This window comes from Pinus tabuliformis, chromosome 2_1, assembly GCF_031772625.1.
Source record: "Pinus tabuliformis cultivar Carrire ecotype Pingquan chromosome 2_1, CPIR1, whole genome shotgun sequence".
Taxonomy (NCBI): domain Eukaryota; kingdom Viridiplantae; phylum Streptophyta; class Pinopsida; order Pinales; family Pinaceae; genus Pinus; species Pinus tabuliformis.
The window spans coordinates 886,481,374-886,505,837 of NC_142299.1; positions in this window are offsets into that span (position 1 = coordinate 886,481,374).

Consider the following 24,464-nt stretch of genomic DNA (forward strand, 5'->3'; position numbering starts at 1 on the left):
TATGGATGTTTCCCTGCTTTATGAGCTAACATAGGAGTGAATATATGGATATTTCTAGGTCAACTTGCTCCTTTGACCTCCAGAAACTCACTTAAGTTGACTAACGCTCTTCCCGAGGCAACAAACAGAGATTCCCTAGGGACTAAAACACCTGATGCATAGCTAGGAAGCTTTATAAAGCAGGTTTCTAGTTCTTGGAGACCGTTAGATTGATAAATAGGTCTGTGAACTTGGTCAGTCTTTCAATCATCTTGCCCTTCTCCTCTAAGATGACAAGGAGGTCATTTTCATGTGTAACAGATGCCCCCTAAAGTGTGAGGTTAGAGGCATAGACAATGGCCAAAATACTTTTATATAACTACCGTTTTCTTCAAAAAAGGAGAGAGAGGATCAAAGCTTTGGGAATATGAGAAACCTTATACAACACATATATATAAAAACATGTAAAATAATGTCCTGAGTTGGGCATTCCCACACTCAGTAGCTATGTCAGAGTGATTTCTCAACAAAGGGATATGAAGATCATGGTCGCTGATAAGCATAATGCAAAACATGTGTCATAAAAAGATCATTCTGATGAGTTGTCTCCAAAAAATAATATACGCAACTTGGGAGAGGAAACAAGGCTGAGTGATGTAAGCCTCTACCCAAGGTATTTATTTCCGCTTCACCTTAACAGCATAGTTCAATACATGTGAATAAAGGCATTGAGGTTGAACATGTATGAAATCATCTGATTACCAGTCAGTAATGGAGACTGTTAACAAATGCACGGATGGCCACCGATAATGGTGATGGTCTTCAAGATGCATAGTACAATCTAGCTAGTGTGAATAATGTTTTTGTTGTCGAAAACTCGTAGAATCGTTTAATGAGGATCCAATAATGAAAATCCCTAACCAAACACAAGGTAAGCTGCCACTGATGTCTGTAAGTTTCCAAGGTATTGAAGTGTTTCTAAGTCTGATTCCTAGATAGATTATTTAAGTCAATAGGAAGAGACCTGTCGAAAGGTAGGCCATAATTTTTCCTACATCTGTCGACACGAAATTGGACTATAATGATTTTGAAGAATAGTTTGAGCATTGGGTCGAATTGACAAAGGGCATGATGGAAGAATATTCTTGATGGTTTCATGGAGGAAACATAAGATAAAGGGTTTCCCTTTAACAATAGAAGGCACGACACAATTTTTTTAGCCATGTAGCACTAGAGTCATGAACACCAAAGAGTGTTAGGATACATAGATGCAATAACATCGGGGTATATAGGCTAAACTCATAGGATCGTAAGGTTCATATTGAGAGGCCGTAACAAAGAAGGTTTTGCTAAGGGAGTGCCATGTTCAAGGGAGCGACTGCTGCCAATAAAGCCTTTTCAAAATACTAACCTGAAGCAATGATATTGTCCACTTTCCCCATCTGATTAATTTAATGAGTCCAGACAAGTAAACTCAATGGTCTTTTCATATTTCAAGAGTCTGAAAATATTGTAAAGAGTGACTCCAGGGTGGTCCCTTTGTCATAGTTTTTAACTAGATGCGACAAAGGTTTAATAGTATACCTGAAAAGGCTCCTCTTCCATAAGTTATTCTATTGATTCTAGATAAAGAGATAAACCTACGCTGAATAGACGTTTGCCTCATTTTGTTACAAGTACGAGGGGACGGAGTAAACTCGATATTTGTCATGAAATTTTAATGAGTCACGCGACAACAAACTCAATAGATCTTCATCAAATTTTAACGAGTCAAATGAAGAAAACTCGAGGTATCTTTTTCAGTTTAATGAGCGAGGAAAAAGAGATAAAAGAACTGCTCATTCCTTCTTCGTAGATTTAACGAGCCCAAAGAAGGGAAAAACTCGGGGATTTTTCAATTTAAGAGCGAAAAATAGTCCGAAAAAAGAAAGCACTTGTACCATTGTCATAGGATTTTAATGAGCCCGATGCTAAAAACTCAGGGATTTTTCAGTTCAAGTGTGAGAAAAGATCTCATAAAAGAAAGCGCTCATAGTGAATCGAACATGATCATTTCTGCAATTCAGCCCTGTAAGTCCTTTCATCAAAGCATGAGTAATATTTGACAAAACGTTGACATGGCGCATGATAAATAGCATAGGAAATGAACTAATTCTATTTCAATGAATTTAATTAAGATGAGTCATACCTCGAGAGTGGCTATAAGGAATTTTTTTAGCCTCCATTTTCACCATTTGCATCATTTGAGTGTTGTGAGAGTGTTTTGGAGTGAAAGAGGAGTAGATCTTCCCTGGATGATTGCAGGCAATCTAGGTGACCATTCGACTTGTCGTTTGTTCCAAGTAGATGGAAAAACCCTTATCCTGCATTCCTTAACCTTTTTTAGCTACTTTGGGGGTGGATTTTTGGATTTTGGGGAGGACCTAGCACATAAAATGTGACTAACAGCCCCCTCTAGGTCTAGAGGGTCGTTAAATGCCCTTCATGACCTAGAGGAGGGTGTTAGTGTGCCATGTTTTCCATATGGGGGATGTTAGTGCATGAGGGCACATTTCAAAACCCCAGAAAATGTTTTAGAAAGCATTTCTACCCCATTTTGACTGATTTTTGGGTTGATTTGTGGAGGTTTTGATCCATCATCATGAGTTTATGGAGAGAATGAGCTCATGATCGCCAAGATATACTGATGAGAAATTATCAAGCATGCTTACTTGTGCTGCATAGATGTGTCTTGATGAAATATGCAAGTCTTGACATGATGAAAGGCCAGGAAGAACTGTTAAGATGGATAATTTAACACTGGGATGAACACCAAGGGGTGTTCCAGATCGGGGGTCATGAGCTCTCAATTGACAGAGATGATATCTATTTCTTGACTAGTTTGTCATGCAGAGGTTCATGAGAAAACTTGAATGGGGGCAGGACTGATCCACGGTCCACCCTAGAGTTGATCCAAACTTATTGCAGACCTGAGAGTTGACTGGTGAGTAACAGGGTCCCTATCGAGCGGATCAGGTCTAGGTCTGTGAGAGCCATTTTGTGGATGATCGTATGCTTGGCGTGGTCCAAGAGTCCCCACATTATGACAAAGGCCCTACTGTTGCTCACCATTGATTGTGTCCAGCCTCAGATCTTCAACTGGTGTGAGGCAGTTCTTCGTCAGCTGAAGGCAGAGTTGATGACATGTAAGGCGCGAACCAAACAGAGTTTTGGGTATGGTACACTCATCATATAATTTATAATTGAGAGGGTGCCTGTTATGTGATCATGGATGAGTGTGGGCCCACTTGATCCTAGGGAGCCCAAGCAAGGGCGATGAGAATCCCTCGATCCTCACACTGGAGGGGGACGAACCTGACATTTTTTCTAAGTAGATTTCTTCGAGTGGCTTAGCGGTTAGATTATGATGATCGATGACTATGCCTATGAAGGCATGGACTTTAATAGAGATCCTGACTTGATATTGCCACATGGTACATAGTGGGGACCTCAGTAAGAAGGCTGTTTGAGAGTATTTTTAAAGTATTTTTTAGCTTTTGACTATTTATGTAACTTTTTTGTTGTTATGGGTGAACAAGTACTGACATGAAGCTTTTGCTTGACACAGATGTAGCACTAGTACGACCTGTAGGCATGTCTCGCCAAGCGAGGTGAGGGGACCGACTAACTAGAGTTGGCATAGGAGCAACAACTTTCGAAGATGGGGAAGATGCATAGAGTCTCCACAAGGTTCTGAGGAACCTCAAAGGTCTAAGCATGGGCCTTCCTCCCCTTCCCATGAGGGAGATTCCCACTCACATGAAGCGACACACTGTTTGTGTGCCTGAGCATTTTTGGTTCCTCTTCGGAGGAAAGCTAAAGCTATATTGACTTTTCATGAGCTCTTTTGGCAGGCGCATGGTATAGCCAACAGGTGTTTATAGCGAGGCTTAGTATCCATTTTGTACTGAAAACACCCAAGTTTTGGGAAATTTTCTGATGTAAAAGATTGAATTCAATATATATATATATATATATATATATATATATATATATATATATATATATGTATGTATGTATGTATGTATGTATGTATGTATGTATGTATGTATGTATGTATGTATGTATGTATGTATGTATATAGATATTTGGCATTTTATTATGTAATTGTTTTTTAAGTTTTTTTGTAAATTTTTAACTGTGTAAATATTTACTTCCATACAAGGATCTATAGTGAATCAAACATATGCCCATCTAATACATAGTTTTCCAATGAATCAACAACTGTATTAAATTCTTGAGGAATGTGTTCATATGTAATAAACGAAAATTGACATTCCAAGAGTCATACCCTTAAATAATGACATAACAAGATTGGATTGCGAATGTGATAACGATTTGTCAATTGCATAATGACAAGCTAAGAGTCTAACCTCACCACCACATTGGAGATGTCTCGAGATGACGCTTCAATGAGAAGTGAAATTACAGACATATACTCAACAATATTGTTGGTGGCAGTACCAAGAAAGAATCCCCCAGAGCATAGCAGTTCCGACTTAGGTGTGTAAATGACCCAAGCAGTTGATTCAATGTGTTGTGAGTGAAGACTGGCACCATCCACGTATCCTACGTATGCTAAGGGTAATGAATACATTTGCATGATGAGAAACATGTATGAGACAAATACTCGAAAAATTCCAAAATAACATAGTCACATCAAAAAGAAGCAAAACTTATAAATACATAGAATTACAAAACAAATGCCTATTGCAGTACTAGGCATAATACCTTTTCAGACAGAGCCTATTTCGAGGATCCTCGAGCGGGATTCCTTCATAGTCCCGAAGTTCATATGCCCCTTTTGAGAGGGCCTTGGTGACAACATATGGACCGATCCATAAGGGTTGAAGCGTTTCTGCCCCCAAGAGGTCATGTTTTTCATCATAGAGCAAAACAAAATCGCCCTCTTGGTAAGAATGAGGCTTGACCTTTTTTTCGTATTAGCCTTTGACCAAGTTCTCGTGGGCTTCAACTGCCAATTTGACATCTTGACGGGTTTCATCCAATTGATTGAGGTATAATAGGCACTCTTCTTCGGTAGTGGTGCTGGGCAAGAGTTCAACATCAATTTTTAGGGAAGGAATCTAAAACTCGATAGGTAAAACTGCTTCCAGGCCATCAGCGAGTTGAAATGGTCTAATGTTTGTAGTGGTTTTGACTATAGTTCGATATGCCCACAACACAGGATATAACATGTGGTGCCAGTGGGTTTTGTGATTACCTACTAACCTACGGATCATGGTCTTTAAGACACCATTAACGGCTTCTACTTGGCCATTAGCTTGGGGATAGTAGGAGGATGATTGGTCTTGGCGAAAACCGAGCAACAATGTTAAGTTAGACATCATGTGATTCTGAAAATGAGACCCATGGTCTGTAACAATCGTGCGGGGCACACCGAAATGATAGATAACCTGATTAAACAGGAATAGCACCGCGGTTTCTCCATCGGCCCGGAAAGTGGGAAGGGATTTGACCCATTTCATGAAATAGTGCACAACTACAATAATGTAGTTGTATCCAGTAGAGGAAATGGGGTTGCATGTGACGAAGTCGATACCTCATTTGGGAAAAGGGCCGATGGAGATAACCGGATGCAGTAGGGCTGAGGAAGCGTGCATTTTCTTTGTAGATACTTGACAAGGGTGGCATTGCTAGATTTCCTTGATACAATCTTTGAACAAGGTTGGCCAGTATTAGCCCACACATAAAATTTTCCAAGTAGTAGATATGCCAGAAAGATGACTGCCACATGCCCCAGCATGGTAGTCATTTAGAATGTGTTCTGCCTCTTCATGAGTGAGGCAACGTCGGAGAATTATATCAGTGCCATGTTGATATAAAGTACCATTCAACCCTAAATAGTGTTGCTCTTGGTGGCAGATGCGACGACTGTCACCTGACGATAGTTCAGGGCAAAAACGTTGCGCTTGGAGGTAGACAAGAATGTCACCATACGAAGGGTCAGTAGAGTCGATCAGATAGACAAATTCATTTGGGAGAGGATCATGAGATATCTCATTTGGATTGACAATGGGAAGATCCGACAAAAGTTCGGCGAAGACTAAAGATTTTTTCACCTTGGTAGTGGTGAAAACCAAATCAAATTGTTGGAGGATAACCATCCATTTGGAATATTTTCCTCCAACGACTTGACAAGACAAAATGTGTCTCTTGGGATCCTCCAAAGCGATGACGGTAGTCTGTGGTAGCAGTATATAATGTCGAAATCGATTGACAACAAAGACAATTACCAAGGACAACTTTTCCACATGTGAATATCTAAGTTCGGGCCTAGCTAGGCCTTTTGACAGATAATAGATCACATGCTCACTTAGATCATCATGAGTTTGGACCAACACCATTCCAATAGAGGATGTCAAGGCTGATAGATAGAGGAGAAAGTCGCTCACATAATTGGGAGCACTAGGCAGTGGGGCTGATATAAGTGTCTATTTCAAGGCATCAAATGATCATTGGGCTTGATCATCCCACAAGTATGGCACTCCCTTTTTTAGTAGGTGCATAAAGCCTTTCGTCAACTCGGCATAATTTATGGTGGGCTGTCATAAGAAGTTTTCTTTCCCTTCTAAACGTTGGTGCTGCAAAATGGATCATGTTTTGGGAAATTGAGTAATTTCTTTTACCTTATCGGGATCAACCCTAATCCTATGTTTTGAGACAATAAAACCAAGTAGGCATCCAAACTCGACAAAGAAAACACATTTATGCAGATTCATATGTATGTTATAGAACCTGCACCTAAGGAATATTGCTCAGAAATGAACTAGGTGCTAAGTTCGCTTCTTGGAATGGGCTGGAAAGTCGTGCAAGTAAACTTGAACAATATGTCTGATATCGTGGAATGCGGAGTCCATGGCCCGTTGAAATGTTGATCCAACATTCTTTAAACTAAATGGGAGCTTTCGATACACAAATATTCCCCAAGGGAAAATGAAACATGATCCATTTTGTAGCTCCAAAAACCAGATCAGTAATGGAGACTGTATCATGTTGCTTTCCCTTCTAAACGTTGGAGCTGCAATATGGATCATGTTTTGGGAAATTGAGTAATTTCTTTTACCTTATCGGGATCAACCCTAATCCTGTGTTTTGAGACAATAAAACCAATTAGGCATCCAAACTCGACAAAGAAAACACATTTGTGCAGATTCAGATGTATGTTATAGAACCTGCACCTAAGGAATATTGCTCAGAAATGAACTAGGTGGTAAGTTCGCTTCTTGGAATGGGTTGGAAAGTCATGCAAGTAAACTTGAACAATATGTCTGATATAGTGGAATGCGTAGTCCATGGCCCGTTGAAATGTTGATCCAACATTCTTTAAACTGAATGGGAGCTTTCGATACACAAATATTCCCCAAGGGAAAATGAAACATGATCCATTTTGCAGCTCCAAAAACCAGATCAGTAATGGATCATGTTTCAGGTATACTATTAAACCTTTCTGATTACCATTCAGTAATGGAGACTGTTAACAAATGCAAGGATGGCCACAGATAATGGTGATGGTATTCAAGATGCACAATACAATCTAGCTAGTGTGAATAATGTTTTTGTCGTCGAACACTCATAGAATTGTTTAACGAGGAGCCGATAATGAAAATCCCTAACCAAACATAAGGTAAGCTGCCACTGATGTCTGTAGGTTTCCAAGGTACTGAAGTGTTTCTAGGTCTGCTTCCTAGATAGATTGTTTAAGTCAATAGGAAGAGACCTATCGGAAGGTAGGCCATAATGTGTCCTACATCTGTCGACATGAAATTGGACTATAATGATTTTGAAGAATAGTTTGAGCATTGGGTCGAATTGACAGAGGGCATGATGGAAGAATATGCTTTATGGTTTCATGGAGGAAACATAAGATAATGGAGACTGTATCATGTTGCTTTCCCTTCTAAATGTTGGAGCTGTAAAACGGATCATGTTTTGGGAAATTTATGTGTCCACGGGTTTTATGGCGATCTGGTTATAGCCTGAGAAACGATCCATGAATGAGAAGGATTCGCAATCAACGCAATTGTCAATTATTTGGTTGGTGAATGATGTTCAATAATTATCTTTTGGACACACAATGTTCAAGTCTCGGTAGTCGAAACAGACATGGATGGTACCCTGTTTCTTATCTACAGGAACCAGATTGGAAACCCATTCCATTAAGGGAACACAGTAGACAAAACCAACAAATAACAATTTTTCCACCTCTGTCTTGATGGCTGCAGTTTTGCGGGAGTAGACTAGTCAAGGCCTTTGGCGGATAGGCTTGGAATTGTCATAAACCTTGATCTCATGCTCAACAATAGATGGATCTATGCCAGGAATTTCCTCATAAGACCAAGAAAATACATCACAAAATTCCTTAAAAAGGTAGGTGAATCTTGCAATTTCCTCAGGAGTGCAATCAACTCCAATCTGAATGTTTTCCACGATGCCTGTCTTGACTGAAATATTGATGAGCAATGTATATGAAAGATTTCCCATGTTCCCTTCTAAATCCAAAGTTTGGATAATCATATAAGGTGAGGGAAGAATTTCAAGTGTGTCAAAAGACAATATTTGAATGTGCATCGCATCTGAATTAGATATCGAAACGTGATGGTGTGAATCCTCCCAAGGGCGGTCTTCTGAACACATGATATATCGAATAGCTTTGTCCGAAGGTAGGACTTGATTGAGGAGATCATTAGAAGGAGAATTTATGGGAGAGGAGGCAGTATTGTTGGTCGTGACCAAAGTGATCGGAGATTTGAATGCAGATTGAATGGCTTGGTAGGCCAATTCAGCTGGTGACAGTGACATTTGTTCTCCATAAGAGTCAATGTCTGAAGGGGCCGGGAGGATCCAAGGATCAATCGGTTCATGAGGAATAGATGAGACCATAGAGACCATATGTGGAACCGCGGGCAGCGGGAGAGGAAAACAACCCATCAGGGAAGAGCCCTTCAATAGACTAGTACCAATATTGACGTAAGAGTCAGGAATACCACCCACTAAGGGTACAGAGCCGCTAGGTAACAGGGAGTAATCGAGGCTGCAAAAGGACAGTTGGTCCACTATGACTATCCTTCCATCCAATAAAAATAGGATGATACAAAAGACAATAGACACAATGGCATTCATGGAATATGTCCAATTGCGACCCAACAATAGATTATAGTCGAGTTTTTGATCCACGACTTCGATATCCACCATTACCATTTTCCCACTCAAAGTGATGGGGTAGCTAGCAAGGTAACCCTTTGAGATGAAAGTGTGGCCATTGAAAGCTTTAAGGTAATTCGACAGCGATGAGAGGGTTGGAGAACCCAAGGCGATCCAACATCAAGCTAACATGATGCAAGTTGAATCACCTTTTTCAATGATAGTTATATGTGCCCCTCGCCCTTTTGAAAATATTTGCACCTAAAATGCAAGCTGGTGTGAAAGGGGAGGTTTAAATTTTTCCATGTCGAAAATTGAAAGCATGGAATCCTGAGGGTCGACTCCACCAATTGCCGAAAGAAGAGATTTCCTTTGTGTTGGACAAGTTTGTAATACTTTGAGCACCGACATAGCTGACGGTGCTTGCACCAAATATTCTACAATACTTTTGTTCTGGGTAGCATGTGCAGACGTATTATGCATTGTGAGATGAAGTGCCATTTTTGGGGGTGAATCACAAGATCAACAACCGACCTTTCGATATGAAGATCATTAGGTGGCAGTGGGTTTTGACTCGAGGAGGTTTTCTCAGCATTAGCGCCTGGATCTCCATAAGTTTTGGATCTGGTTTGAAGATTGACCGTTTCAAAGGTGTAAACGGTAGATGGTCCTTCACCAGCTGAAGGATGATGTGAACCACCATTGTCCCCTTGCAGGGGTTGAGGTTGGTTTTCAATAAGATGTTGTTGCATCTCCGACCAATCTCCTTTTGAGAAAGGAAATCTGTGCATTCGTGGAGACGCAGACAACGATGTGTCATATGGTCTTCCACACATATTTTGCAAGGGAACTTGACAAATTTTTCCTTTCCACTATCAGGAGGCGCAACAAATCTCTACTTTGGGTTGGACTTCTTGGCCGACTACTCTTCAAAAGGAGCAATTTTTTTCTTGTTATTCTTGTTCTTACCACTGGATTTTTGCGTAGACTGCACATAGTTTATCACGGCAGTAGGAAGGACAGTCGATTGGGTAGCGGGGTCAACTAACAATTGGGCAATGTGACCACTAAGTTGTTTTATAGCAGCCCGGAGGTAGTGCCGATAATACCATCAACGTGTGCACCAGGTTGCTGAGTAGCGAGAGCATTGGAGTTTCTAGGGGCATTGGCAATGACATCGTATAATGTGCCAAGCTATGAATAAATAAAATCTAAGTGCTGGGCATGATGAATGGATTGGTCTTCCATGACTGCACCACCTAAGGCGACATCCTTAGTGACTTTAAGGAGAATATATTTGCAGAACCATTCCGCTAATAAATAGTTTGGGAGGGGAGCTTTGACTAGCCTCCACCTACATCTCCATTCATGGATGTGATCGGAGATGTGGGTGGTGGTGTCTTGATGTAAAGAAGTAAGGAGTTCCATCCCAGTTTCATAGCGGATGGGTAGCTGAAAGTGATTTAAAAATTCCATTGCTAAAGTGCCAAAGGTATTGATTGATGCGCGTGGTAACTCAGTGTAACACTTGGTTGTATTTCCAATAAGGGTGCATGGAAAGAGCCGAAGCTAGATACTATCATCCACCATGGAGTTAGAAGCACACCATAAATGATAGGTGGTGATGTGCATACCTGGATCCTCCCCTTGTTTCCCTTTGAACTTCGGGATGTCTATGGGAATTTTGTGCGGGATTGGAGGCCATAGTAAGTTGTGATAGATGGGGTCATTAGTGAGTTTTTACAAATTTGGGATGTCAAGCATTGCCAAAAAAGGCATGGTATTTGATGCCCATGATTCGAACAAAGGTGATGACAAATGACTTGAGGATCCTTACGGCCCTCCCATCACACTGTTCCCATAATTATACACAAGATGCATGGAATAATAATTTCCTTGGGGCACAGTCATATATTATGGCTGTCCATAGGGGTTTTTAGGCTTGGGGATATAAGTTCTCCCAAGATAAGGAGTTCCCCCTTGACTCATTTGAGGTTAAAAGTGGGGTGCCTAGATGCATTGAGAGAGACCTTATTGAGGTATCCCACTAGCCATGTAATTAGCCATAGGCCCTTGGCTGACATAAGGAGGATTCATGTCAATCAATGAATGTTGTTGTTGTCCTCTAAAGGGAGGGGGAACAATAATGTTCCTGATCGGTATATGCATATTGGGAATGGATCCCCCAGGAATTTGAACTTGGGGGTTGGAACTAACTATTGGATTCCAACAAAAATGGTTGCTAAAGGGACCCATGCTAACCACACTATATGGAGAGCTATAAGGAGCACTATATGGAGTGCTTGTCAATGGTCCAGGAGCTGACACAAAAGGGGCGGAAACCAGTATGTACTAGGTTTCACTCGTGTTGGGTGTCACTATAGTGTTCGAACCAAACATAGTTGGGATAACGGGGTTTGCCATCATAGGTGTGGTACTGACTGTTGATTGGGGGAGTGTAGGTGGACAAAAAGTGTCCACAAAAGCCCATGACCTGTTAGTTGTCAATGGGATGGTAGGTATAGGTTTAGCGGAAGACATAAGAGGTATAGCTGCAACTACAATCAATAGTGGTCCCAACGGATTCGTGATCAGAGGATTATATAGAGGAATGAAATCTTCAGTAAAGAAATAATTTGGTAAACTTGAGTCATGGGATGTCCAGACTACTTCAGTGTGAGATCTTGGAGACTGATTACCCAAAGATGGGTAATCCAAATCACTAGGGCTCGACGGATCCTCCAAAGTTAGTGGGAGAAGACCTAGTAGTCATCTAGATTGACGACGAGGGCCGTATGTAGCCATGGTGACCAATAAATTTTATCAATAGATTTTAAAATGATATTTATTAAAGTCTCGGTGATAACAAACTAGCACGTAAAAACAAAAAATACTCTAAAGAAATCAATCAACAAGCAGAGGGTATGACCTTGTCCAATAATGACCATTTGTTGGAGATGAAACCTAGTATCAAAATGGATAAAAGAGAGAGTTGGCCAAATGTACAGTTACGATTACTCTTGAGCTTCACCCGAAGCTCGGATTAAAGGGCCAAGTACTCTCGTGAAGATGAGCACCCTCCCAAAAACCGAAGGCAAAGTAGGTTTGTCTGTTTAGGTACCAGGGCAGCTTGCCCCAGTCACCTTGTGTTCGTCCCTAAAAAGTATGGTCATTATGGTTACCTCAAATCACAAACACTACTAGGGGGGGGGACATAGTCGGAGACAGTACACTGTGTGGGTAGAATACCTAAGTCCCTGACTTAGCTCTGATATCCCTGAAGGGATCCCCGATACATAGAATACCAAAAGGAGATGTAAGCAAAGGCGAGATACCTTCATTTACAGTTTGATGTTGTATCGTATTTATCTCAAATTTTATAGGAGTGGTCTCGGATAGTATGAGTGCAGAAGGATTTCCCTCGTTAATGACACAAGTTTCAGTGCATGATCTTGGGCAGTTAACTTGCAACTTCCTAACCCAAGATTCTAGCCTAAACTAATATGTGTTTACTCAAAAAGAGTTGCTGATTGATTTTATTATGTAAATTTTAAATGTACTTTGTGTTACACAACATTTTGTGACTTTCCCTGTGCTCCTTGTCCCACGATCCTGGAGGACCTCTACAGTTAACATTACATATTGTCCCATCATGAAGAGACTCCCATTATATCCCTCTTCATGAGTGAAACAATTCCCTTTTGCATCATTTCCCAAGAATATTCCTTTTACCCTAGTTTACAAGACCGACGCTAATGACCCATTCCCTCCTAGAACCAATTTATAGAGATTGAAACCATGACTAGCATCGTATGACACAATTGAGCCTTTTCTCAGTGGCACCGATCCTCTTTTGGCAATTTTTTTAAATATGGAGTTGAAGCTTCCAGGTCTAGAAACTTCGTAAGGGAAGTCTAGTATATGGTTGGGCTAGATGGAGATGAGGAAGTTAGTTTGGGCTCTGTTTCCCTATTAATATGGAACAAAGCCAAGATATAAGGCCTCTCCAATAATAAGAGGAACCATCTCCCCTCCATCAAAGCTATATAAACTCCACCTTTTCCAAGCTAAACGGGTCTTAGTTATTTTGGAGCTTGAATAACTAGCAAGATATCATAGCTTGTAGCCTTCTAGTTTATGTTTGTGGAGGGATAAGTGTGTTTGTTTTGGGTTTGGAACTAAAGGGAAGAAGCCTTAAAACTTCCATTGTTGGGGCTATCCATGAAGTGCTAGCAGAGGTGTGGGAACCCGGATATGTTGGAGGAGACCTGCAACATCAAGGATTTGGTTGTAATCCCTTTATGAACTTATATGAATACAAGTATTGATTGATTTCTTAAATTAAGTGTTATCTTACATTTGATGGCTTAAGATTACTTTACCTTTTAAGTAGGCTGAATGCAATTTGTATGCTATCACGTTTGTTGTTGTTGTTTGTTTGCTTGTTTCAGGTATTCGAAGGAAGGAAATGAAAAGTAGCTAGAGTAAGGAAGTAGGATCATCACCAAGAGGAATATCGTTTTAAGAGGTAGGCCCTCTTATTTGATTCTATCCTAAGGAAGTTTTCACTAGACTGTTTGTTCGATGCTAGACCCGCTCTCTTGGGCTAGAGGAATTGTCTTTGTCCACATCGAGAATTTACCTGCACCACAAATTGATGACTCCATTGGGGAGCCAATCCTCTCATTTGATTGATTTTCATTTCATATTTTTGTGTGAACTTTTGTAGTATCACCTTTTCCCTTTAGTTCTCTCTGCTTTTCCTGGTTTACTGCTCTGAGTCTGAAATTTACAGTGGCAAGTCTAGTTTTGGCCTTTGAAATTTTTTATTTTTTCTTGAAATCCTCAGTCAGCATGTTTTGTTTTCTAACAGTGATGCTAACCATCACGATTTGCTCTCAAACAGTCACACCGTACTCCCTTGTGGCACTTGTTGTCAGTTAGGCAATCATGCTGATTCCTGTAGGTGAAGATCATGGTTTCTCCTGAATCATAACCAGTGTGTCTTGCCCTCATAATTTCTGCCTCTTACCCTGTTTGAAGGCATACAAACACTAGCCCACCCTTTGAATTGTTAGGTCTGGCCCCACATGAAGTTATTTTTTATTTTTTCTTTGAATCTCTCGATCAACGCTCTTTTTGGCCAAAAAGTCACGTCGATTAGACCTATCAACCCTAGTTGTAGTCTAGACAGTCATGTTGGTCATGCCGATCAACGCTAGTTGTAGTCTGGCCAGTAGTCCCTGTCTTTGAGTTAAGAAAAAACTGAATTTTTCCCATTCTAGTGACAGTGTGTCTTGACCCTCAGACTCTTTTCTTCTCCCCAAAAGTGACTAGGATGCTTTTCTTGCTGGTTTTGATTGATTGATTGGCTTGAAGTTTCGTTGCTTGACTTTTTAAGTTTTTAGATGGTTTCTATGACCCTAGTGCATCTAGGCCAATTACCATTCAATTGTTTGTTTACTCATTATATCAAGTTTCTAATTTTCTGCTTCATTTAATCCATCTTTCAGTCACAACATCTTCATTGCTTCATTTTCAATTGAATGAGTGAAAGATTCTCATTTGTTCTCTTATTTCAAGTGTCTCTTTTCTCGTTCCGAGCATAGATTACATAGCTTGGTTTGTTGATTGAAGAATTTATGTGTTTGGTTTGTTCGATTCAGGGAAGAAGTTGTTTTTCGTTTCATTTATCATGCTTTGGATTTGATTGATGCTTGTTTGTTCAGAATTGTGAAAATTTTCATTAAAGTGCTTTATGTGAAAAAATCATTTTGCATTTTATGAAAATAAAAACATAATTCTAGTTTACTTAAGCGAAAAATATTGCATTAGTAACGTCATTGAGAAGCTATAATTCCATCATCATAAGCATTGGAAATGAAATGAAACTTCTTTTGTTGTTAAGGGAGGATTAAGTGCATTTAGGACATATATTAGTGAAAGATTTCATTCTTTGGTTGTTGCATTGATCGTGTGCTCTCTATCCCTCAATTAGTGTTAACTTTCATCGAAGAAAGATTTCTTTTCTCATACTGCTGCATATAGGAGTTTTGAGATGATAGCGGTAGGGCCTTGGAATTGAAACCTAATTTAATATCAATCATTAAAATTTTTTGAATTAACCTAATGAAGCATTGAAACTTAAAGCTCACATTTAGTGGTCTAGGCTAGATACGTGTTCCAGTGTCTTTAATCCTAGCAACTGTCATTCACTTCGGCACTAGACAGCGCTAGTACAGACTTGTGCTCCCCATACCGTTGCATATATAAAGGGAGACCCCTACAGGTTCCAATACTTTATCCATAGGAAGCCAAGTCTACCGCCTTATAAACGTGATACACTGAACACAACATTTGGGGATATTTCCTGCTCATACTTTTCGGTTCACCGGGAGGTATTCTGCTGTTCACGATTACCTAGTAATCCTTTTGCCTAGATTATCTTGAGCAGTCATTTTGGTATTTTTGACTCTTTAAATATAAAATATCATCAAGGGCTTGTCCTTTCGAGCTCATTAAATCTGAAAGTGACTAGAGTCACCTGTCGCCCTTTTCTTGACTCTTAAAATATGAAAAGGCAACTTTTTGTTTCAATGTCTTAAAATTAACTACCCACAAAATATTCTTGGTCAAAGTTATCTTCCTTAGTGATTCTTTAGGGTCGATTCCAATGGCAGCATTTCCAAAGTCAACCAGTCAAGGATTCCCCTCGGATGGGAATCCTGGTCCTTTTCCTTCTTTTGGAAATGCTGGTGCTCTTTATATGGCAACATTGTCCCTCCCTGGGTTAACCATTGGTTTACTTATCTAGTTATTTTCGACCCCGGTGGTCCCAAGTGCCCCAAATCTTGCCCTGCCATCTCCTTCATTTGAATTACATCATGTTGATTCTAAGGTTGACCTCTTCCCTTCTTCCCCTTTTTCTTCATCTTCCTCTTCTACTTCACCTGGTGCAAGTTTGAAATCTCGTAACCAGCAGGATAAGAAGAAGAAGAAGAAGGCTAAGAAGAAGAAGTCATATAAGTGAGAGGCCAACCGTGCAGCTATTACTCCAAATGCACCTCTCATAGAAAAACCTTCTGAGCCTCCACGGAAGGTCAGATTTCCTTGCAAGCTGTGTAAGGGTGACCATCTCCTTCAAGACTGTCCTGACATTACCAGAGTCTTAGAGGTGTGGTCTGAAAATGAGGATCGACCATAAGAATCGACCTCTAGAGATCATTTCGATGCTAGACCATCGACTAGCGATGGTAAGAAGAAGGGAAAAATTAAATTCCCTTGTAGGTTATGTGAAGGAGAGCATCTTCTTCACCTTTTTCCTCTTATGGATAAAGCTTCCAAAATTTTGGAAAACCTTATAGCTCCTCAAGCCCAAATCTCTGTTGGTTATCAAATACTTTCTTTTGACCCTCTTTTAGTTGGTAAAGAGATTGACTTGGATTCATCTCTTACCCATCTTGTGCTTCCTAAGCTTGACTCTCTTTTGTCTATTCCTGAGCAACCATTGGTCAAAAAGACTATTGACTTGGCTCCACCTTTAATTGTTCACTCTGTTCCCAAAGAACGTGATGATCATACCACTCATGTTCTTCTCGTCTCCTTAGATTCCCATGAATTGAAGAGTGACCCTCTCATCCTGGTTGTTTAGGAGATTCATTCTCCTATTCCTGCAGATCATGGGGGCAATCATATGATACCCCCACCAAGTAGTTCCATCATTTCTTTTTGTTAGAGTCAATTCACCACATTCCATTTCCCATCTTATGTGCCTTTCTAGATCACAATACAAGCCTATAATATGGTAGTACATGGCACTATATTTTATGAAGGCGCATCTATTAGCATCATGTCTTCTACTACTTGGAAAGCTTTGGGTTCCCCACAGCTTGTGCCTATCACCCAGAATCTGTTGGATTTCAACGGAGGAACCAATCAACCCTTAGGGATCCTTCCAAAGTTCCCTATTACTTTGGGAGGAAAGACCATCTATATAGATGTGATGGTAGTCCAAGGTCCCTTAGATTTCAATCTTCTCCTTGGATGCAACTATGTTTATGTCATGGGAGCTCTTGTTTCTTCGCTTTTCCGTGTGGTTTGTTTTCCACATGAAGGGAGAATAGTGACCATTGATCAATTGTCATTCATTGGTCACTAGGTTCCTCCTATGAAACCATCATCCCCTATTGGCTCTTATTTGCAAGCAGTACCCTCCCCACCACAGGTCAATTATGTGGCTACCCGTTCCATCTCCACATCTGCTGATGATCACACAGATGGTATAGTACACTATGTGTTGGGGGCATTGGAACCTGATCTGTCATTTGTACCAGCTAACATGTATTACTCCCAGAGCGTGGTTCTTCCGTCTAGTGAGGACCTCTTGGGAGCCATGTTCTCGTATGGTTCCTTGTCTTCTATCAAGCTCATTAAAAATGAATCAAGGAGTTTGAGGACAATTTCTTCCTGTATTAGCCTCGTAAAAAAAATGAAATAGATGTCTGAGGATAGTTCTTTTACTATGTCAACGTCGTTAAAAAAAATGAAACAACTCCCTTTTCCAAATTGAGTCTTTGATTAAGATCTCCTAAAATCCTAGTCAAATCTTTCATGGATCTCGAAAGTGAACATTCATTCCATCCACCTAGCTGAATGAAATGAAGCTTGGGGGTCATGTACCTCAAATTGAGTCGTTATGTTGGGGGGATGCAAACCATACCCAAGCATAGTTTATCTTCGTTTCAAGCTTGTGTAAAAATGAAACCATACTCAAGCATAGTTTCTCATGTTTCAAGCTTGTGTAAAAATGAAACCATTCCCAATTTACATCTCATGATTTCTATTTTTATCAGCTAATTTATGCTAGATGAGCCTTGCTTGTTTCATTCCATCACCACCATATCTTTGGCCAATCATATGCTTTCACTTGGTTGTTTTTCCTTTCTTGAGGAACAGCAGCAATGAGTGGTTTTGATGTCTAGCCTCTTGATCATTACATGTTTTGAGAAGTTCCATCATTGTCAGAACCTGTTTCTACCCTTTATACCACTCGTTCCTCGAGGACAAGTCACTTTTAGCTCTTTTTCTGACTCGTAAAAAATTGAAAATATCGTTGAGTATTTTCCTTTTTTGACTTGTTAAAGAGAATAAAAATAGGGGGTCTGCTTTCATCTCTTTTCCGACTCTTTAGACACAAAATGATTGTCGATCTCTTGTCATTTTGAACTCGTTAAAGGCTGCAAAAAGTTGTTTACCCAGTATATGTTTACCCCTTTTTTCAGGCTCGGTTAAACTATTTATGAAAAAGGTACTCCTTGACTAACATGGTCAAACGATTCTCTCAAGTATCGTTTTCTACCTTTTTGGGCTCTAGAGACACAAATGTGTGAAAAGGGACCATTTGGAGTTTTCTTTTCTGTGTATTTTTCAAACTCTCTAAACATGAAAAAGATGTCGAGTTACACCTTTGTCAGACTCGTTAAAATATTAAACGACATAGGACTTATCATTATGATGAGACCGAGCTACTCCTTCCTAGGGCTTGTAAAACTTACTAGGATGGATCCATCTGAAGGATGGAATTATATTACAAGAATATGCTATCCCCATCAAGATTTTGTAAACATAACTAGGGTACTACGAGAAATGGTGGGGGAAAATGGGAAATTCTATCAATTGTGTCGGCAGCTTATGACTCTTGAACATGACACTTTCTACTTCGTGTCAGGTTGGGATATCCTTACTTCATCATTAACCTTCCTAGGTTGGGCCATTCATTTTTTTCTTCCATTTTATCTCTACCACGTCATCATGACCTTCGATCCTATGGATCCGAAAGCTACTAAGCTTCGGAGTTGTGTCGTCGATATGTTCAAGAGTTGTCCTTCTGCAGTTACACTCATTCCTGATTCTCTGTATCATCCATAATCATTATATCCCTTTGTGTCACGTCGATGATGTGGGATACATCATGGCCCTCCTTCAACATGGTCACTTCCTCTCAACTTCAACTTATTGTCCGGGAAGTTGACCAAGAGACTCCCTTTGAGTACCTCAGAACTTGCATGCCCTAATGGAAAGTTCTTCGCACTTGACAACAAGTTCACATCATTGGCTTTCGATTGGGTGATTTCACACGTGTTCGACCTCAGTTCCTTTATTCACATTCTTGTGATTGTGCTGTTGGTACCTTGAGAGCCATTGTCATTATTGGTGGTTTCTCTCATGCTTGTTAACAATTCACATCATTGACTGGTAATCAAGCGACTTTCTAGCATGTTCAAATTCAACCCATCTATTCACATGTTAGGATTTGTACTTTGATTGGGTCATGTTGGAGAGCAAGACCTTGGGCTCAGATTACTAAAGTCTAGGTTGCAAGGTGATGTGACATGATCATGCTGATATACATGTCTCTCTTAGATGGATGGTTGCAACCATACCATGAGTTGTTATATGTGATCCTTCTGATTATTGGATGGCTACGCCCATGCCTTGGATCAATTTACATGATCTCTCTTTGGATGGAAGCATCCATACCACGATTCATTATCATTTGTCAGAGTTTCAGTGATGTACATGTATATATCATTGCTTGCAGGTTTTCCGACGATGGACTCTGGTTCCCCGCATCTACTTGTAAAGCATTTCACCCCTCACTCTAGTTTTCCCTTCATGCTTTAGGGGCATCTGTTACAAAACATTTTGTCACTATCCTTGTACTCTCTATCCCACGATCCTGGAGGACCTCTACAGTGAACCCTGCAGACTGTCCCATCATTAAGAGACTCTCATTATATCCCTCTTCATGAGCAGAACAATTTCCTTTTGCATCATTTCCCAAGAATCTTCCTTTTACCCCAGTTTACAAGACTGACGCTAATGACCCATTCCCTCCTCGAGCCAATTTGCAGAGATTGAAACCAGGACTAGCACCTTATGGTGCAACTAAGCCTTTTATCAGTCAAGATGATCCTCTTTTGGCAAGTTTTTTAAATATGGAGTCGAAGTTTCCAGGTCTATAAGCTTCATAACAGAAGTCTGGTATATGGTTGGGATGGATGGAGCCAAAGAAGTCAGTTTGGGCTCCTTTTCCCTATTAAGATGGAACAAAGCCAAGAGATAAGTCCTCTCCCATAATAAGAGGAACCATTTCCCCTCCTTCAAGGCTATATAAACTCCTCATTTTCCAAGCTAAACGATCCTTAGTATTTTTGGAGCTTGAATAACTAGCAAGATATCATAGCTTGTAGCCTTCTAGTTTATGTTTGTGGAGGGAGAATAGTGTGTTTGGTTTGGGTTTGTAACTAAAGGGAAGAAGCCTTAAAACTTCCATTTTGGGGCTATCCATGAAGTGCTAGCAGAGGTGTGGGAACCCGGATATGTTGGAGGAGACCTGCAACGTTAAGGTTTTGGTTGTAATATGTTTCTGAACTTATATAAATACAACTATTGATTGATTTCCTACATTAAGTGTTATCTTACATTTGATGGCTTAAGATTCCTTGACCTTTTAAGTAGGCTAAATACAATTTGTATGATATCACATTTTTTGTTGTTGTTTGTTTGCTTGTTTCAGGTATTTGAAGGAAGGAAATGAAAAGTAGCTGGAGTAAGGAAGCAAGATCATCACCAAGTGGAATAGTGTTCTAAGAGGTAGGCCCTCTTATTTGATTCTAGCCTAAGGAAGTTTTCACTAGATTATTTGTTTGTGGCTAGACCCGCTCTCTCGGGCTAGAGGAATTGTCTTTGTCCGCATCGAGAATTTACCTACACCACATTTTGTTAAAGTCTTCGGTGGGGGTGTTGACATATGAAGTTATGTGGGACTATCACTCAAATCATGTAGAAACAATGCTTTAAATTTCACTTTCAATGAATAAGTTTCTTCTACAAGGAAGGAGTCATTTATACATCAATCTATACCATGCATCCAATAAAGTAAAACACAAGCACAACCAACAAAACTATAACCCTCTCTAAAAACTTTTAAAACCAAATAAATGCAGATCTAACCAACTAAGCAGAAAACTGTAAAAAAAAATTGTATTTTCTTCTTTATAAAAGACTTTAAGAAGAAGAGCTATTTCTTTAAAAGAAACATTTGTTTAGGAGACATATATCAATCAAACATGCACAATTGCAGATCCCTAATTAGTCTACAAGAAAATTTCCCAACCCAAGAGGTCAGAGAACTGGCTGCTTATCAATAAATGGTTGGCTAATGCATTGTGACAGAAGACACAGAGAGTTAGTGACTGCACTAATTCACTATTTGCAAGGCCACGGTGCTTTATAAAGCACTATTTACACTGGTAGGGTGCGTTAGTGAGGAATAGGCTTGAAAACAAGGCTGTGGGGATCAGATCTAAGGCTGAGCACTGAGAGAAGGGTGTTGTATAGTCTTGAGTGGTCAAAAAGGGGATCAAGAAGTATAGGAAGGTCTGGAAGAAAGAGAGATCTGGGAAATTTGGAAAATTTCTAGGAGAAAACCAGGAACTAAGTGTAGTCCCCAGGGAGTCTCCAATTCTTCTACAGGGATTAATACACTAGGGTTTGGTGATGGAGATTCCCTCAAAGATCTTCCTGGGATCCTTGGTAGATAGTCATATTAGCTGCAACTATCCTAGAGATACATGCACATATCCGTATTAGTGAAATGATAATCAAAGAAGAAGAAGGATTTTTACCTTAGGTCTTGTTGTGGTGTTGCTGGAGAATGCAAAGTAGTGAAGCATAAGACCCCTCAGCTAGCTCCAAGATCAATGCCTGCACATAAAAAAGATGAGTCGTAACATCATATCATATAACTTCAACAATCAATACAATAGTACATAGGGATATCTAACTGCATACATCTAGGCCACTCATAAACATTAGCATTGCATAAAAATGTAAATAAATCACAAAAACAATGCCATGGAATGGACAAAACAATTGCAAGTCTATATTAATGATAGAAAATAGTGATTACATCCATCAATTGCATCAGTCTTCCATTACTCCTCTAGCTCCTCTCTCTCTCTCTCTCTTCTTAACCTCTTGAAGAGCCGATGTCTAATACAAGCTTCAATAGTTAATAGGCAATCCTTTCAATAGTTTCGACCTCTTTCACAATGGCCCTAGCCTCAAATATATAGCATGAGAGGATAAGCCTTGTCAAATCCTTCATGAGTTCCTTTGGGAAAAAGCAGAGATGTTTCCATGCTTTAGTGCTCTTTCCCTGTTTGTAGACTCCATTAGGAATATAAATTCCTCCAAATAGGTCAAATCTAGATGTTTCCTTGCTTTATGAACTGACATAGGATTGAATATAGGGATAATTCTCAGTCAACTTTCTCCTTTGACCTCCAGAAACTCACTTAAGTTGACTAACACTCTTCCTGAGGCAAAAAACAGAGTTACCCTAGGGATTAACACACCTGATGCATGGCTAGGAAGCTTTATAAAGTAGGTTTCTAGTTCCTGGAGAGCGTTAGCTTGAAAAATAGGTTTGTGAACTTGGTCAATCTTTCAATCATCTTGCCCTTCTCCTTTGAGCTGATGAGGAGGTCATTTTCCTGTGTAAAATCCCACCGTGAGGTGGAATTACTATTTGATGGGTGGAGGTGGTTTGGCCTTTGGAAGCCTTGAATTTTTTTGATTTATGTGTTTTATGAGATCCCACATTCATGCTTGGAATATGGCATGGGTCTGACTAACTAAAGAGAGATTTGGCTCAACCATGTCTACGATCGTGTGGAACGTAGTATTCCTATACCGAGTTGGATTTTGCATCATTATTATGAGGTTATTTCTCCTTGTTATCTCATGAGTATTATACGAGTTTATATGTGGATTATATGGTTGTTGTTTCCTTCGTATTTCTATTGTTATTATATTGGTTATGAATGTGTAATATGACAGTGGCTATGTATGGATCCCATCATTTTTTTACTTGTATATGAATGAAAAATGTATCTATGGCCTAATGGATGAAACTGCATCTAATTTATTGAGGCATCAATGCTTATTAGCGATTCTGAGATAAGTATGAGACCCTTATGTTGAGTTTTTATCGTTTAAACCTGTAGGTTACATAATTGTGATATGTTTGATGAAATGACTATCATGACTAGTAGGGGTCTAGTCAAGCCCCTGTTCAAGTAATTTCATTTGTATCATCATTCCATTTTTATCTTTCAGTCTTGAAGGTATCATTAAATTCTTGGCGGTGACCTGGGCTGTGGGCCTAAAAATGTGGCTCAAATCCCAACGACACTGGCACAACACTGAGCAAAATAGTCCTTGGATGTTGGCATACCATGATGTGGGAGCTTCCATATCCCTCTGGACGCATGCATGCCCATATCATGGGAGTGTCTAGGGATTAATTAGTCTAAAAACTTAGTGAGACTCAGGGACTGGTTACCTGAGAGGTTTGGCTGGTTCCTGAGAGTCTTGTTGTTGATGTGCAAGGTTTTCATGATGTGTTTCAATCGGTTCCACTTCCTTACACATGAATTAGGAGGTCAAATAATATCATAGTAACTTCTCATCACATGTTTACCCCAATCGGTCAGTTACTTGGGTAGATGTGGGAGAGGGTGTTACACAGTGGTATTAGAGCATGGTTCACCCCTCAGACTGGATGGGTGGTGTAGTCCATGTTCTTGTTTCATTTTCATGGTTTTCATCATGGTTATAGTGATGTTGCCATGTGAAGGTTGATGTTGTTGTTTTGGGATGTGTCGTCATGAGTGTATGGATGTATATGCAATTGTTATGCATGTCAGTGTCTATATGCTGTTATGCATGCATTGACATGGTTATGGTTATGCATGTATGGTAGGTTAGACATGAATTTTGAGGTGATTAGGTCATCATGATAATATTGGTATGTTACGATGCTAATGTGTTGACTAAGATAGAGCAAGAGATGTACACCATCAAAGTGAATTTGCAACATGGGACCTCGAGGCAAGAGCATGTCTTCATACAAGTTTGTATGTTAGGCATGCAGGTATGTAGGTTAAGGATTGTTATACGAATTATGGTTATGTGTATGCCTTTCATTATATTGATGTTATGGTTACATACATGATAGATGTTAGCTGATTAGTGTAGTCATTTTCACATGTGTCGGATAGTCATGAATGATCGTAAGTTGTGGTTGTATGCATTGCTATTATTGTTTTATGTTAGATAACTTGATGATTATGTTGTATGTCATTGATGAGTCTATTGTAGGTTAAATTATTGTTATATTATAGTTAGCTTGATGATTAGGTTATTTGTTATTA